Source organism: Bos grunniens, chromosome 7, assembly GCF_055505025.1.
Source record: "Bos grunniens cultivar Pamir isolate PY7600 chromosome 7, Bosgru_T2T1.0, whole genome shotgun sequence".
NCBI classification, from domain to species: Eukaryota; Metazoa; Chordata; class Mammalia; order Artiodactyla; family Bovidae; genus Bos; species Bos grunniens.
In genome coordinates this window covers 33,472,360-33,486,775 of record NC_141171.1, presented here as the reverse complement: position 1 = coordinate 33,486,775, position 14,416 = coordinate 33,472,360, and the positions used below count along the sequence as shown (strand labels likewise).

At 36.3% G+C, this 14,416-nt stretch overlaps 1 protein-coding gene across 4 annotated transcripts in view; it reads left to right on the top strand.

Moving 5' to 3' along the window:
• PRR16 (proline rich 16) overlaps nucleotides 1–14,416 on the top strand; it is a 1,143,323-nt gene that overhangs the window by 699,539 nt on the left and 429,368 nt on the right. For all 4 annotated transcript variants that reach the window (XM_086410721.1, XM_086410723.1, XM_086410722.1 and 1 more), the window contains one exon: nucleotides 3,110–3,178. The gene's annotated coding sequence lies outside the window, so the exon portion shown is untranslated. The remainder of the gene's footprint in view (nucleotides 1–3,109; nucleotides 3,179–14,416) is intronic.

The window sequence follows — 14,416 nt, the reverse complement described above, 5'->3', positions numbered from 1 at the left end:
AAACATTGTTGAAAGAAGATCTAAAGAAAGAGAAAGGCATTTCATGTTCATGGATCAGAAAATTTAATATTGTTAAGATAACAGTACTTCTCAAAGTGATCTAAAGGTTCAGTGCAATTTGTATCAAAATCCTAGATTCTTTTTTGTAGTAACTGACAATCTAAAGATAATATTTATATTAAAAAAACAATGAATCCAGAACAGCCAAAGCAATTTGAAAAAGAACAAAGTTGGAAGACTTATACTTTCATATTTCAAAATTTACTACAAAGCTACAGTAATCAAGAGAGTGTGGTACTGACATTAGATATATAGAACAGTGGAACAGAAGTGAGAGTCCAGAAACAAACTCTTACATTTCTGGTCAGTTGACGAGGGTGTCAAGACAGTTAAGTGGGGAATAATATTTTTTTCAGTAAATGGTACTAAGACAGCTGGATAACCATATGCAAAAGAATGAAATTGAACCTCAGTCTCATACCATACAAAAATATTAACTCAACCTAGATCACAAAATTAAATATAAAAGTATTCCATCCTTAGGAAAAAATATGGGGATAAACCGTATTAACTTTAAAATAGACAGTAGTTTCTTTGACACAAGACTAAAAGCATCAGCAAAAAAAGAAAATAAACACATACATTGAATCACATCAAAATTTTAAAAAATTGTTTTGTGCTACAAATGATATGATCCAGAAAATAAAAGACCATGCACAAAATGGAAGAGAATATTTCTAAATCATATATCTGATAAAATGCTTATATCTAGTATGTGCAAATAACTCTTGTTGCTGTTGCTGCGTCGCTTCAGTCGTGTCCAACTCTGTGCGACTCCATGGACTGCAGCCTACCAGGCTTCTCCATCCATGGGATTCTCCAGGCAAGAATACTGGAGTGGGTTGCCATTTCCTTCTCCAATGCATGAAAGTGGAAAATGAAAGTGAAGTCACTCAGTCGTGTCTGACTCTTGGCAACCCCATGGACTGCAGCCTACCAGGCTCCTCCATCCATGGGATTTTCCAGGCAAGAGTACTGGAGTGGGGTGCCATTGCCTTCTACAAAACAACTCAATAATAAATGTACAAATAACTCAATTAAAAATGGAAAAGAAACTGAACTGATATTTTCCAAAGATATCAAATTACCAAAAAGCATGTGAAGATACACTAAATGTCATTAGTCATTAATAAGATGCAAATCAAGACCACAATGGGATGCCATTTCACTCCCACAATTATGGGAGCTATAATTAAGAAGACAGTAACAAGTGATGTTGAGGATATGGAGAAATTGGAATCCTCAGACATTGCTCTTAGTAGAAAAAAATGTTGCAGTCACTTTGGAAAACAATATGAAAATTCCTCAAAAATGTAAATATAGAGTACGGTATGAGTCAACACCTTCACCCAAGATAGTAAAAACAATTATTTACACAAAAATGTGTACACAAATGTTCATAACAGTATTACTCATAATAGTCCAAAGTGGAAACAACCAAAATGTCTATCAACCAAAGAACAGATAAATAGTATGTTGCATATCCATACAATGGAATATTATTTGCCAATAAAAGGAAATGAAATGCTGATAAACACTACAACAAGATGATTGAAAACATTATACTAAGGGAAAAAACATAGTGACATGTAACCAAATCTTGTCTGATTGAATGTATTTGAAATATCCAGAACAGACAAATATACAAAGACATAATGAGATTAGTTATTGCTGACAGATAGAGGTATCATGGGGAGGCAAAAGATTTGTGGTTTCTTTCAGAAAGGTCAAAGATGTTCTAAATTTTGTTTGTGGTGATGGTTGCACAAATCTATGAAATACTTTAAGGCATTAAATTACATACATTAAATGGGTAAATTGTATAGTATATGAATTATGTCTCCATCAGTTCAGTTCAGTTCAGTTGCTCAGTTATGTCCGACTCTGTGACCCCAAGGACAGCACACCAGGCTTCCCTGTCCATCATCAACTCCCAGAGTTTACTCAAACTCGTGTCCGTAGTCAGTGATGCCATTCAACCATCTCATCCTTTGTCACCCCCTTCTCCTCCTGCCTTCAATCTTTCCCAGGATCAGGGTCTTTTCAAATGAGTCAGTTCTTCACATCAGGTGGCCAAAGTATTGGAGTTTCAGCTTCAGCATCAATCTTTCCAATGAATATTCAGGACTGATTTCCTCTAGGATGGACTGGTTGACTCTCCTTGAAGTCCAAGGGACTCTCAAGAGTCTTCTCCAACACCACAGTTCAAAAGCATCAACTCTTTGGCACTTAGCTTTCTTATAGTCCAGCTCTCATATCCATACATGACTACTGGAAAAACCATAGCTTTGACTAGATGGACCTTTGTTAGTAAAGTAATATCTCTGCTTTTTAATATGCTGTCTAGGCTGGTCATATCTTTTCTTCCAAGGAGCAAGTGTCTTTTAATTTCAGGCTGTAGTCATCATCTGCAGTGATTTTGGAGCCCAAGAAAATAAAGTCTCTCACTTTTTCCATTATTTCAGATACTTTAAAATGGATTGAGTAAACAAATAAATTAATTTTATTTATTTTATTAATTAATTATTTTATTAATTTTTATTTTATTAATTAAATTAAACTAAAAACAATGTTATACATTGAAGATATTTTGTAATAAACATACTAAATACACTAATTTTTTATGTTTAATGGCTATAAAATATAAACTCCCCCAATTGCTCTATTAATTAGAAATCTGCATGCATTTATGAAGGTGTTCTGGAGGCCATCCATAAGCAACAGTTTAAATGTGTATCCTATATGTGAGTGTCATATCTTAAACAGCTTCTTGTTTCCCCAAACTGTGAAACTGGATTTGGTGTTTCATCATGGCCTCTGAAATTAAATCCACTACCAAATCATTAGTGAGCTATGTAGATTTTATTTGTCAGATTCAAGAAAAGAGAAGACAAGGTTTGTACCAAACTTTACATGGAAAAGGCCTTAATAAATATCCCATTTTACATTTCAGTCATCCCATAAATTCTTTATTCAGTTGTCACTGTTTTATCTCAACTTTCCCTCCACTAGTCTAAACCTGTTTGTCTCTGCTTCCTTTCTTTCACAGATTTCATGGTGATCTCACAGATTTACTCAACTGCCAGTTGACATATAGCCCTGGACATACAACTTCCAAGTAAGTTTCTTATGGCCTTAACTCAGTAAAACTGATGGCATTTTGTTGCCTGTATGCAAGAAACATTTTCTCTTTATCTCCTGCTGCTGCTGTTGCTGCAAAGTCACTTCAGTCGTGTCCAACTCTGTGCGACCCCATAGACGGCAGCCCACCAGGATCCGCCATCCCTGGGATTCTCCAGGCAAGAACACTGGAGTGGGTTGCCATTTCCTTCTCCAATGCATTAAAGTGAAAAGTGAAAGGGAAGTCGCTCAGTCGTGTCTGACTCTTAGCGACCCCATGGACTGCAGCCCACCAGGTTCTCCCATCCATGGTATTTTCCAGGCAAGAGTACTGGAGTGGGGTGCCATTGCCTTCTCCATCTCTTTATCTAGGTCCTTATAATTAAATAAAGGGTATTATTAAGGTAATTTGTTAAATGAATCATTAGCATGTTCATGATGCCTAAACTTTGCAATTCAGTTGGACAACCATTTATTGACACAATGTGTCAGATAACATGGTAGATGTTGGATACATGCAAGTACATGGTCCTTGTGCTTAAGTCAAGTCCTTTCACAAACATAACCTAGATTAACATTCTTCCAGTACTGTAAAGAAACTCAGGCTCAAGTAAAGAAAGTAAGGAAATAAAGGCTCAAGAAGATCCTGTTGAGTCACGTACCCAGTGCCCAGATTTGCGCTCACAGTTTCTAATAATAAATGTTTTCTTTTTTAATTTGACCAATGAGTCACACTATAAAACTGTATGCATACATTATCTTATTTAGGTTTCATAAAATTCCATTCACATATTCCAAAAACATTTAATCAGTATACTTTGTGTATGTATTTTTAGGCCCTATATCTGTCAGGGCTCTTATTTACGTAAGACAGGATCTGCTACGGCTAATTTGAGCAGAGAGGAATTTATTGCAGGGCAATCAACACTGTGAGTGTGGTCTTTGTTGTGATAGTGAGAGGTGCAGTCTCATATTGATAACTTACAAAGTTTCCAGACCCATGTATTCTGGTTTGGGGAGTGAAATATACAGAACCATGTACTGCTATTTGAAGAACATTTTAATGTGTATTTCCAAGCAAGTACTGTAGCTGTCTTTAGTATTCTTGTCCACTGGTCTATAGTTTAGGTGATTTCTAGGTGATAAGACACGTGGTAAAGCTAATGAATCCTATGAACAAGAGCTTCTTTCGTTCTGAACATGAGTTTCTTGATCAGAAGAGATAATTAGATAATATGGTGGTAAATATTTCATAGAATACAGATATTGCTACTTTTAGAAGTATGATGGGCAATAAAGTAAAAACTATATACAATATAACTCTCCATTAAGACAGGAAAAATTTTAGGAAGTAATTTATTTGCCATCAGGTGATTTGTTACTCAGATATGTGGCCATGTGGAAGGCTTAAGGTTAGACATAGCTGATATTATATCAGGTGAAATTGGTGGAAAATGTCAACTTAGATGATGGTTATCCTGTGTTTTTACATCTGTCCATTACCTCCATTCCTTCTACCATAACTACTTTATCAATAAATTCATTAGGCGAGTTATGCAGATGCTTGGGTCAAAAAGCTGACTGATACCTGTACAGTGGTTTATTTTGTCAGCATAAGATCCATTCCAAGAGGAAAGTTTTCCAAATTTTTACCAATTCTCCATTCCTACTCTTCCCAAATCCTTGACCATCTTGGCAAACCATTCTTTAGCTCATTCTCTGATGTTTAAGTGTCTATGATACTTTGGAATATATTTCCTTTCTGGAAAAAAAAATATTTCCTACCTACAAGGAAGTTTTCTCTATTATCCTTCAGGGTCAAGCCTAGGTTGGGCTGTACTACTCCACTAGTCTACTTCTAGCAAGCGCAGCCATTCTGTATAAAGAGATCTGTAAGTTAAGCTTGTTATTGTTCCTCCTTATTAAACTAGAGAACTCCATATGAGGCTAAAACTGTGGTCTGAGGGCTCTTGGGCAATACAGCAGGAGTGAACACACTGAGAATGTGAGCGATCTGCTCTCGGCCTTGTTCACTTATAGCACCACCTTATATCACATCAAATACTTCAAGTACTGTGGCATAATCCCAGTAATGTCAAAATTTATAGCTTGCTGCATCAGAAGACATCCAATTCATGACAGACAACTGAGGTTGAATGTTCACCTGGTGTCCCATGGCCCAAAAGCAGACTTTCCAGGTAGCGCTGTGGTAAAGAATCTGCCTGCTATTGCAGGAGATGCAAGAGGCTTGGATTTGATCCCTGGGTGGGGAAGATCCCCTGGAGTAGGAAATGGCAACCCACTCTAGTATTCTTGCCTGGAAAATTCCATGAACAGAGGAGCTTAGTGGGCTACAGTCCATGGGGTCCCAAAGAGTTGGACAGGACTGAGCCTGCACGCATGCGCGTGCACGCACGCGCACACACACACACACACACACACACACACACGGCCCAAGAGTAAATTGAGAGCTCAATAGCTCACAGCTCCACTGTGATTGAGTTAGTGCAGTTTGCCTATCATCCTTATCAAGCACTGACATTTTAAACCAATGTGCTTGACCAAAATGGCCAAATGGCAAGACTGCTTATGTCACAGATTGTGTCTATGATGAGAACTAAGAGCACTTTGGTTCCTGCAAATAAGTACTGTAATTTAGAGTTTTCAGACAAATATAAACTGAAATAGCTTACCAACAACAGGCATTATTACATAAAATGCTAGGGGTTTACTTTACAAATGAGAAAACATTTTTTAAATAAGGAAGATCTGAGATGTACAAAGCAATAATGAACAAAGAAATTGGTAAATATCTGGGACAATATGAATTATCAATCCTGTTATCTAATTTTAGAAGTTAAAAACCAATAGAAACATATTAGACAATAACATATAAGCCAAAAAGAGAGATATGAGAAGATTTAAAGTGTTCCAAGATCCTAGTTTGTAGGCTAGGATTAACCTTTGAATGATTATGTATCTATGGTAAAAGTACAATGGCAACCATTGAAATATTTGAAGTGTGTGTAACTTCCAAAAGAAGATTTAGAGTTTTAAAAAATCAATCCTAAAAAATAGTATAGTAAGGAGAATCAAACAATATAGACAAAATAGAACAAAACAAGAGAGATATCAAGTCTTACATTTTTATGATTGAAATACATATAAAGGAAATAGAACCACCAGTAATAAATAAATGAACAAACAAAAATGAAGGCACTGATGCTAGGTAAAATTCACATATATGTTGTTAATAAAAAATAAAGTTAAAATAGGTGTACAGGCAGTAAAGTCAGAATCACAGTGGCATAAGATGTCTTTTGTTTGTGTTCCATTCATCAACAATGAAAATCTGGCATCCACAAACAAAAGTGCCTTTGAAGAAACTGTGGGGTTAGCCACCATATGTGAACGGATATAAGAGGAGTCTTGTCCATCTTTGTGTCAAGTGATAGGCAGAGGGTCCCTGGTTCTGGCTGTGGATTCTGCAGTGTCCTGTAAACCAGCTCCAGTTCCTCTCAGTTATGATCCAGGAGGCCCTGGGGAATGCTAATGTAGATGATCACTCATGAACAAGAGAGCCTTTATGGAAGTCCAGGTTTCCAAAAAAGAAATTTCAACATTTTGATGGAGGAAAAATTACAGATCTTCCATGACTTACAATGGAGTTATATCTTGGTAAACCCTCATGAGCTGAAAGAACCATAATTTGAAAATGCATTTAATACACCTAACCTACCAAACATCATAACTTAGCCTAACCTCCCTTAAACATATTCAGAGCACTTACATTAGCCTAGAGTTGGCAAAATCATCTAACACAAAACCTATTATTTAATAAAGGTGTTGACTCTCTCATGTATGTAATTAATTGAATACTGTACTAAAGGTGAAAATCAGAATGGTTGTATGGGTACAGAACGCCCATAAATATATCGGTTGTTTACTGTTGTGATCATGCGACTGACTAGGAGCTACAGTTCACGGTCACTACCCAGCATCACAAGAGAGTATCAATTGTCATCAGCCTAGCCTTTTAATTCAGTTTGAAGCCAAGTTTTTACTGAATACATGTTGCTTTTGCACCATTGTAAAACTGAAAAATTTTAAGTAGGGATTCCACTTACAAATGAAACCATCTTAGGTTAGGATTTATCTGTATATGTTTGGATCCACTGCAGTGGGCAGGAGAAACACTTATACTTTACCTACATCCCTTGCCTCAAGGAAGTACAGCATAGGATCAAGAAACATCTTTTTTTGGCCTATGATTTATTCAATCAAGGAAAGAGAGAGTGTGTGAGTGAAAACCTGGCTTCCTGAGCTCTGCAGGATGCTGCCAAAATGACTAATTTCTATCTCATATCATCTAGAGCACTGAACCATGACTGGGGGATGGAAAGAGGCAGGGAGAATGGTAGATAGAACTCCTGAGGATATTAAAGGCATATCTCAGAGATACTGAGGGTGTGGTTCCAAACCACCACAATAAAGTAAATATTGCAATAAAACAAGTCACATGAATGTTTTACTTACCAGTGCATAAAAAGCTGTATTTATACTACACTGTAGTCTATTAGGTGTGCAATAGCATTATGTTTAAGAAACACTACACATACCTTAATTCAAAAATACTTTATTACCAAAAAATGCTAAGCATCATCTGCCAATGTAAGGTTGCCATAAACCTTTCATTTTTTAAAAAATGTATTGTCTATGAAGTGCAATAAAGCAAAATAGAATAAAATGAGGGATGCCTATAAGGGGCTGTGGTTTTTAACTGCACTGGGGATTCCATCAAGAAGGCAATCCACAAGTGACTGGAGCTACCTCACTTGAGGATGCCCCACCTGCCCTATGGGCACCTTCTGCATTCTATATGCTTCACCACATGTACACACCTGCCCTGAGGTCAGCTCTACTCATAGAGTTTCCACAACATCAAGAGAGAGTTTTGACAGGCAGCTAGGGAATAGCCACAGAAAGTCAGTCGAATCTGTGGACCATGGTAAGACCACAAACTTCAGCTTTAACACCATGTTTGAGAAAACAAGAAAGACTGTCAGCACTTGGCCTGGTATATTGCATCATCCAGAGAAAGTCCACAATATTAAACATTCTGCCACAAGACAGAAACCAAGAGTGAGGCAAGTATCCTACAGGAAGTCTGAGATAGCCTCAACATCTCTAGCAGGGGCAATGGAAGGGATTTCTCTTCTGAAGGCACTCTGTAAAAACTGGATGAAGTGACTGCTCCTTCAAATATGAAGAAAACAACACAAAACTACAAAGAATATGAAAAATCAAAGTAACATGATACCACAAAGGGATCATAGTAATCTTCTGGTAAATGAACCCAGAGTCATGAAGATCTGCTTTTATCAGATAAAGAATTCAAATAGCTATTTTAAGAAAATTCAATGAAATACATGAAAATATAGAAAGAGAGTTCAACAAAATTGGGAAGATAATATAATAACAAAATGAGAATTTCAGCAAAGAGATAGCAATCATAATAAAAAGAACTGGATAGAAATTATGGAGGTGTCATAGAAATTCAAAATTATAAGTATTGAAATGAAAAGTGCAATAGAGAGAATTAACAACAGAATATATCAAACAGAAGAAAGAATCTGTGAGGTCAAATACAGGAAATTTGAAATAACCCAGTTGGAGGATACAAGAAAAAAGGATAAAAAAGAATAAAGTAAAAGTGATATGTTGGGTATCATCAAAAGTATCAATTTAAGAATTATTGAAGACTCAGAAGGAGAAGAGAGAGAGAAGGCAGAAAGCTTATTTAAAGAAATAATGGCTGGGAAATTCCCAAAGCTAGGGGAAAATTTGATATGCAAATTCTTGAAAGTCATAGATCACCAAACAAAATAAATATAAAAATACCCTTCTTGATATTTTTATCAAAGACAAAGAGAGACACTTAAGAAAGAGAAAAACTTGTAAATTGTAATGGAACCCCAGTAGAACTACTAGTTAATTACTCAGTAGAAACTTTACAGCCCAGGAGAGAATAAAATGACATAGTCAAAGTACTGGAAGAAAATATTCTATCTAGCATATTATAGCCCACCAGGAATACTCTTTTAGCAAAGCTATTCCTCAGAAATAAAAAAGAAATAAAGACTTTCCCAGACAAACAAAAGCTGAGGTTATTCATCACCTTCACTGCCCGACAGAAAAAAAACTGAAAGGAGTTCTACAAGCTGAAATGAAAGGATGCTAACTGGTAATATAAAAACGTATAAAAATATACAACATACCGTTAAACATAAATGAATAGTCAAATTCAGAATATTCTATTAGTATAATGTTGTTGTTCAGTCGCTCAACATTTCTGATTCTGTGACCCCGTGGACTGCAGCATGCAAGGCTTCCCTGTCCTCTACCATCTCCCAAAGTTTGCTCAAACTCATGCGCATTGAGTTGGCCATCCTATCCAGCCATCTCATCCTCTGTTGTCCCCTTCTCCTCCTGTTCTCAATCACTCCAAGCATCAGGGTCTTTTCCAATGAGCTGGGTCTTTGTATCAGGTGGCCAAAGTATTGGAGCTTCAGTTTCTCAGCATCAGTACTTCGAAAGAATATTCAGGGTTGGTTGCCTTTAGGATTGACTGGTTTGATCTCCTTGTTGTCCACAAGAGTCTCAGGAGTCTTCTCTAGCACCACAGGTTGAAAGCATCAGTTCTTTGGTGATCAGTCTTCTTTTTGGTCTAACTCTCACATCCATACATGGCTACTGGAAAAACCATAGTTTTGACTACACAGACCTTTGTCAGCAAAGTGATGTCTCTGCTTTTTAATATGCTTTCTAGGTTTGTCATAGCTTTTCTTCCAAGGAGCAAATGTCTTTTAATTCCATGACTATAGTCATTGTCCACAGTGATTTTGAGCCCAAGAAAATAAAATCTGCTACAGTTTCCACTTTTTCCTCATCTATTTACCATGAAGTGATGGGACCAGATGCCATGATCTTAGCTTTTTGAATGTCGAGTTTTAAGCCAGGTTTTTCAGTTTCCTCTTTCACCTTCATCAAGAGGCTCTTTAGTTCCTCTTTACTTTCTGCCATTAGAGTGCTATCATCTGCATATCTGAGGTTATTGATATTTCTCCAAGCAATCTTGATTCCAGCTTGTGATTCATCCAGCCTGGCATTTCGCATGATGTACTCTGCATAGAAATTGAATGAGCGGGGTGACAACATACAGCCTTGGTGTACACTTTTCCCAATTTTGAACCAGTCCATTGTTCCATGTCCAGTTCTAACTGTTGCTTCTTATCCTGCATACAGGTTTCTCAAGAGACATGTAAGGTAGTCTGGTATTCCCATCTCTTTAAGAATTTTTATAGTAGCCAATGAAACCCATGTCAAAATTCTAGCTTATAGAATTGTAAGATAATAAGTTTATATTGTTTTCAGTCACTAAGCTTGTAGTAATTTGTTAAAGTAACAAAAGAAAAACAGTACATTCTTTGGATTATTTTATGAAGTTCATATATTTTTGTTAAAAATTCCATACAAATTAAGAAAAAGAAAGGGAAATTAATCTTATTTTTGAGCCAAAGAAAAGAAGAATACCAGCATACTAAATCCACCAATGTATAAAAATAATACATTTTAAATGAGTATGGTTTGACAGAGATGCAAGGATGGTTTAAGAGAGTAAAGGAAAAAAAACTGTTATGATCACCTCAATAGATTAAAAATCTTCCCAATAAAAATTCACCATGCATTCATGATTAGAGCCAGAAATAGAAAGCAATTTTTTAACTGTATATATTTTAGCTTATGAAAATCTTCATGAAATAAACTTATTGGTGAAATGCTAAAGTAATTACCTTTGAAAGCAGAAATAGGACAAGAATACTCACTACCACTTTCCCAAGGATATTCTGTAGACTCTAATTCAGGATAGTAATAATAATAAATAAATGAATAAAGAAAAGGTAAAAAGAAGAAAACTGTCATCTATTTACATATAAGAGGAATTTTTTTTTACAGGTTTGTAGAAAGGGATTTACTTATGACTTCATTCAGTTCAGTTCAGTTGCTCAGTCGTGTCCAACTCTTTGCAACCCCATGAATCAAAGCACACCAGGCTCCCTGTCCATCACCAACTCCCGGAGTTCACCCAAACTCACGTCCATCGAGTCGGTGATGCCATCCAGCCATCTTATCCTCTGTCGTCCCCTTCTCCTCCTGCCCCCAATCCCTCCCAGCATCAGAGTCTTTTCCAATGAGTCAGCTCTTCGCATGAGGTGGCCAACGTACTGGAGTTTCAGCTTTAGCATCATTCCTTCCAAAGAAATCCCAGGGCTGATCTCCTTCAGAATGGACTGGTTGGATCTCCTTGCAGTCCAAGGGACTCTCAAGAGTCTTCTCCAACACCACAGTTCAAAAGCATCAATTCTTTGGCGCTCAGCCTTCTTCACAGTCCAACTCTCACATCTATACATCACCACAGGAAAAACCATAGCATTGACTAGACAGACCTTTGTTGGCAAAGTAATGTCTCTGCTTTTGAATATGCTATCTACGTTGGTCATGACTTTCCTTCCAAGGAGTAAGCGTCTTTTAATTTCATGGCTGCAGTCACCATCTGCAGTGATTTTGGAGCCCCCCAAAATAAAGTCTGCCACTGTTTGCACTGTTTTCCCATCTATTTCCCAGGAAGTGATGGGACCAGATGCTATGATCTTCATTTTCTGAATGTTGAGCTTTAAGCCAACTTTTTCACTCTCCACTTTCACCTTCATCAAGAGGCTTTTTAGTTCCTCTTCACTTTCTGCCATAAGGGTGTTGTCATCTGCATATGTGAGGTTATTGATATTTCTCCTGGCAATCTTGATTCCAGCTTGTGTTTCTTCCAGTCCAGCGTTTCTCATGATGTACTCTGCATATAAGTTAAATAAGTAGGGTGACAATATACAGCCTTGATGTACTCCTTTTCCTATTTGGAACCAGTCTGTTTTTCCATGTCCACTTCTAACTGTTGCTTCCTGACCTGCATAGACATTTCTCAAGAGGCAGGTCAGGTGGTCTGTTCCACAGTTTATTGAGATCCACACAGTCAAAGGCTTTGGCATAGTCAATAAAGCAGAAATAGATGTTTTTCTGGAACTCTCTTGCTTTTTCCTTGATCCAGTGGATGTTGGCAATTTGATCTCTGGTTCCTCAATATATTGTTTCTTAAGCTATGTGATATATACGTTGATGTACATAATATATTGAATATTCAATTCATATTCTTACATAGGTACTATGACAAAATATTTTATTTTAATCACACAAAGAGATTTCTTTTGTTTGCTTTTGTTCTATTTAATATCTATAGTTCCCTATCGTATATTGTATGTAATTTGATATTTTGCTTTCATTTTTTAATATACTTTGTTGTGTTGTTTGAATCTGAAATATGTAAATATATATTTTTGTATGATTCCACAGATCAGAACCACTATTGATTATTTCCTTAAAGGTAGACGTTGTATGTTCTTTATTGACACAAACTTAGTCTTAAATATTATTGACTGTTTAAGAGCCACATAGCTACTAATTTGTACTAATTTTTCATTTAACTAAAATTTAAGCTACATAATTAAATAATTAAATGTACCTGTACTTCATTTTCAATTTATACATTCATTAAGTATGAATTGAGTGGTATATATTAAAAATTCTGTTTGACACTGGGGCTTATGTAGCTCATAGTCTAATAGGAAAGACTGACAATGAATCAATTAAACATACCATGTCAATTTTATGTCAGATTGTGATGGAAGGAAGTCAAGAGGACTTGACTCTTCAGACAGGCCCCAGTATTGGCCTTTGGCACAGATATATCATGGCACATTCATTCAAACAGTTTGAAATCTGAAACTCAGTGTGCATGGCGAGAAAAAAATGAAGCAGAAATTAGAAAGTTTGTTTCTGCTATTGTTACCATATTAAAGAGCTAGATTCTATCCTGAAGGTGTCAGATACTAACCTCCTTGCAACTTATGTAAGGAAATGAAAACATGTCTTACACTTCCAAAATATTATTCTCATCACCAAGACAGAGTAGATTAAAGAAGTTACATTATCCATTATCACCAATATATAAATTACATTATCACAAATTATAGATTGAGTTAAATGTAGGATAATTGACTGTTAAGGGCATAGGCTTTTGAATGAGAATACCCAAAGTAAATCTATTACTGTCTGAGCCTCTGAAAACTCCCTTAATATCTTTCTTAAATTGCATGATTCAATCCTGCAATCTAAGGTGTTGCATGAGTGAAAATATAGTTTTTAGAAAAACTACTATATGAAGAGTTACTGCCATACACTATTATATCAGTAAAGAATGATATCAGCAAATAATGCATGCCTTTTTTCAGTGACCACACAAACTTTTCACTCATGGCAAGTTTATTTCTACAACTAACCTGCATTAGCTTATAATACGTTGCAGCCTTTTAGCACTTCTTCAAAATCTGTTACGTGAAATACTTGTAATTCAAATAATTACGAATGGCAATAGGGTCAATTAAATTCCAGCCTTAAAAAGATGTTAAATAGGCTCCTTTAAAAAACCCACTTTCTAATTACTCTCGGAAATAGTAACTAGGCATCAACTTTATAAATACTAAGATTGTTGTTTTAGGAGACAAGCTTCAAGACAGAAATAGAGTTTTATATAACCCCCTCCCATCCTTCATTTCAGCCACTTCAAAGTGTGTATTTGCAGCCAGGCAGCCCTTGACAGGCCCCTGAGGGTGCTATATGACTCTAAGTCAAATGCTCCACAGGAGTTAAGCTGAAGTTATTCTATGGTTGAGGTTATTTGCATCTGAGTTCAAACGTTTCAAGTCAAAATAAGTTTTCCCTATTGTGAGCTATAGAGCCAACAGTCATGATGAATCAATTACCTAAATGTTTAAGTAAGCTTCAAAGGAACTTTTAAAATCAGCAGCTGGAGCAGTGTGCAGATATTCTATGCCCTACACGCACTCTGATAAGTATTGATACGATGGTGTCTCGGGTCAGTTTGTCCAACTGCCCACAGCATTCAACTGCAGATGACAACTGTGTTTACTGGGTATCTTGTACCTAAAATCTGTGGATTATTCTTTGTTCAACCTTCTACTCAGAGGGAACAGAGTGGTCTTCTGAAAATTTAATTAAATTAAGTAGCACCACCCTCCCTAAAAACCCTCTCTTGGACTTGGGATGA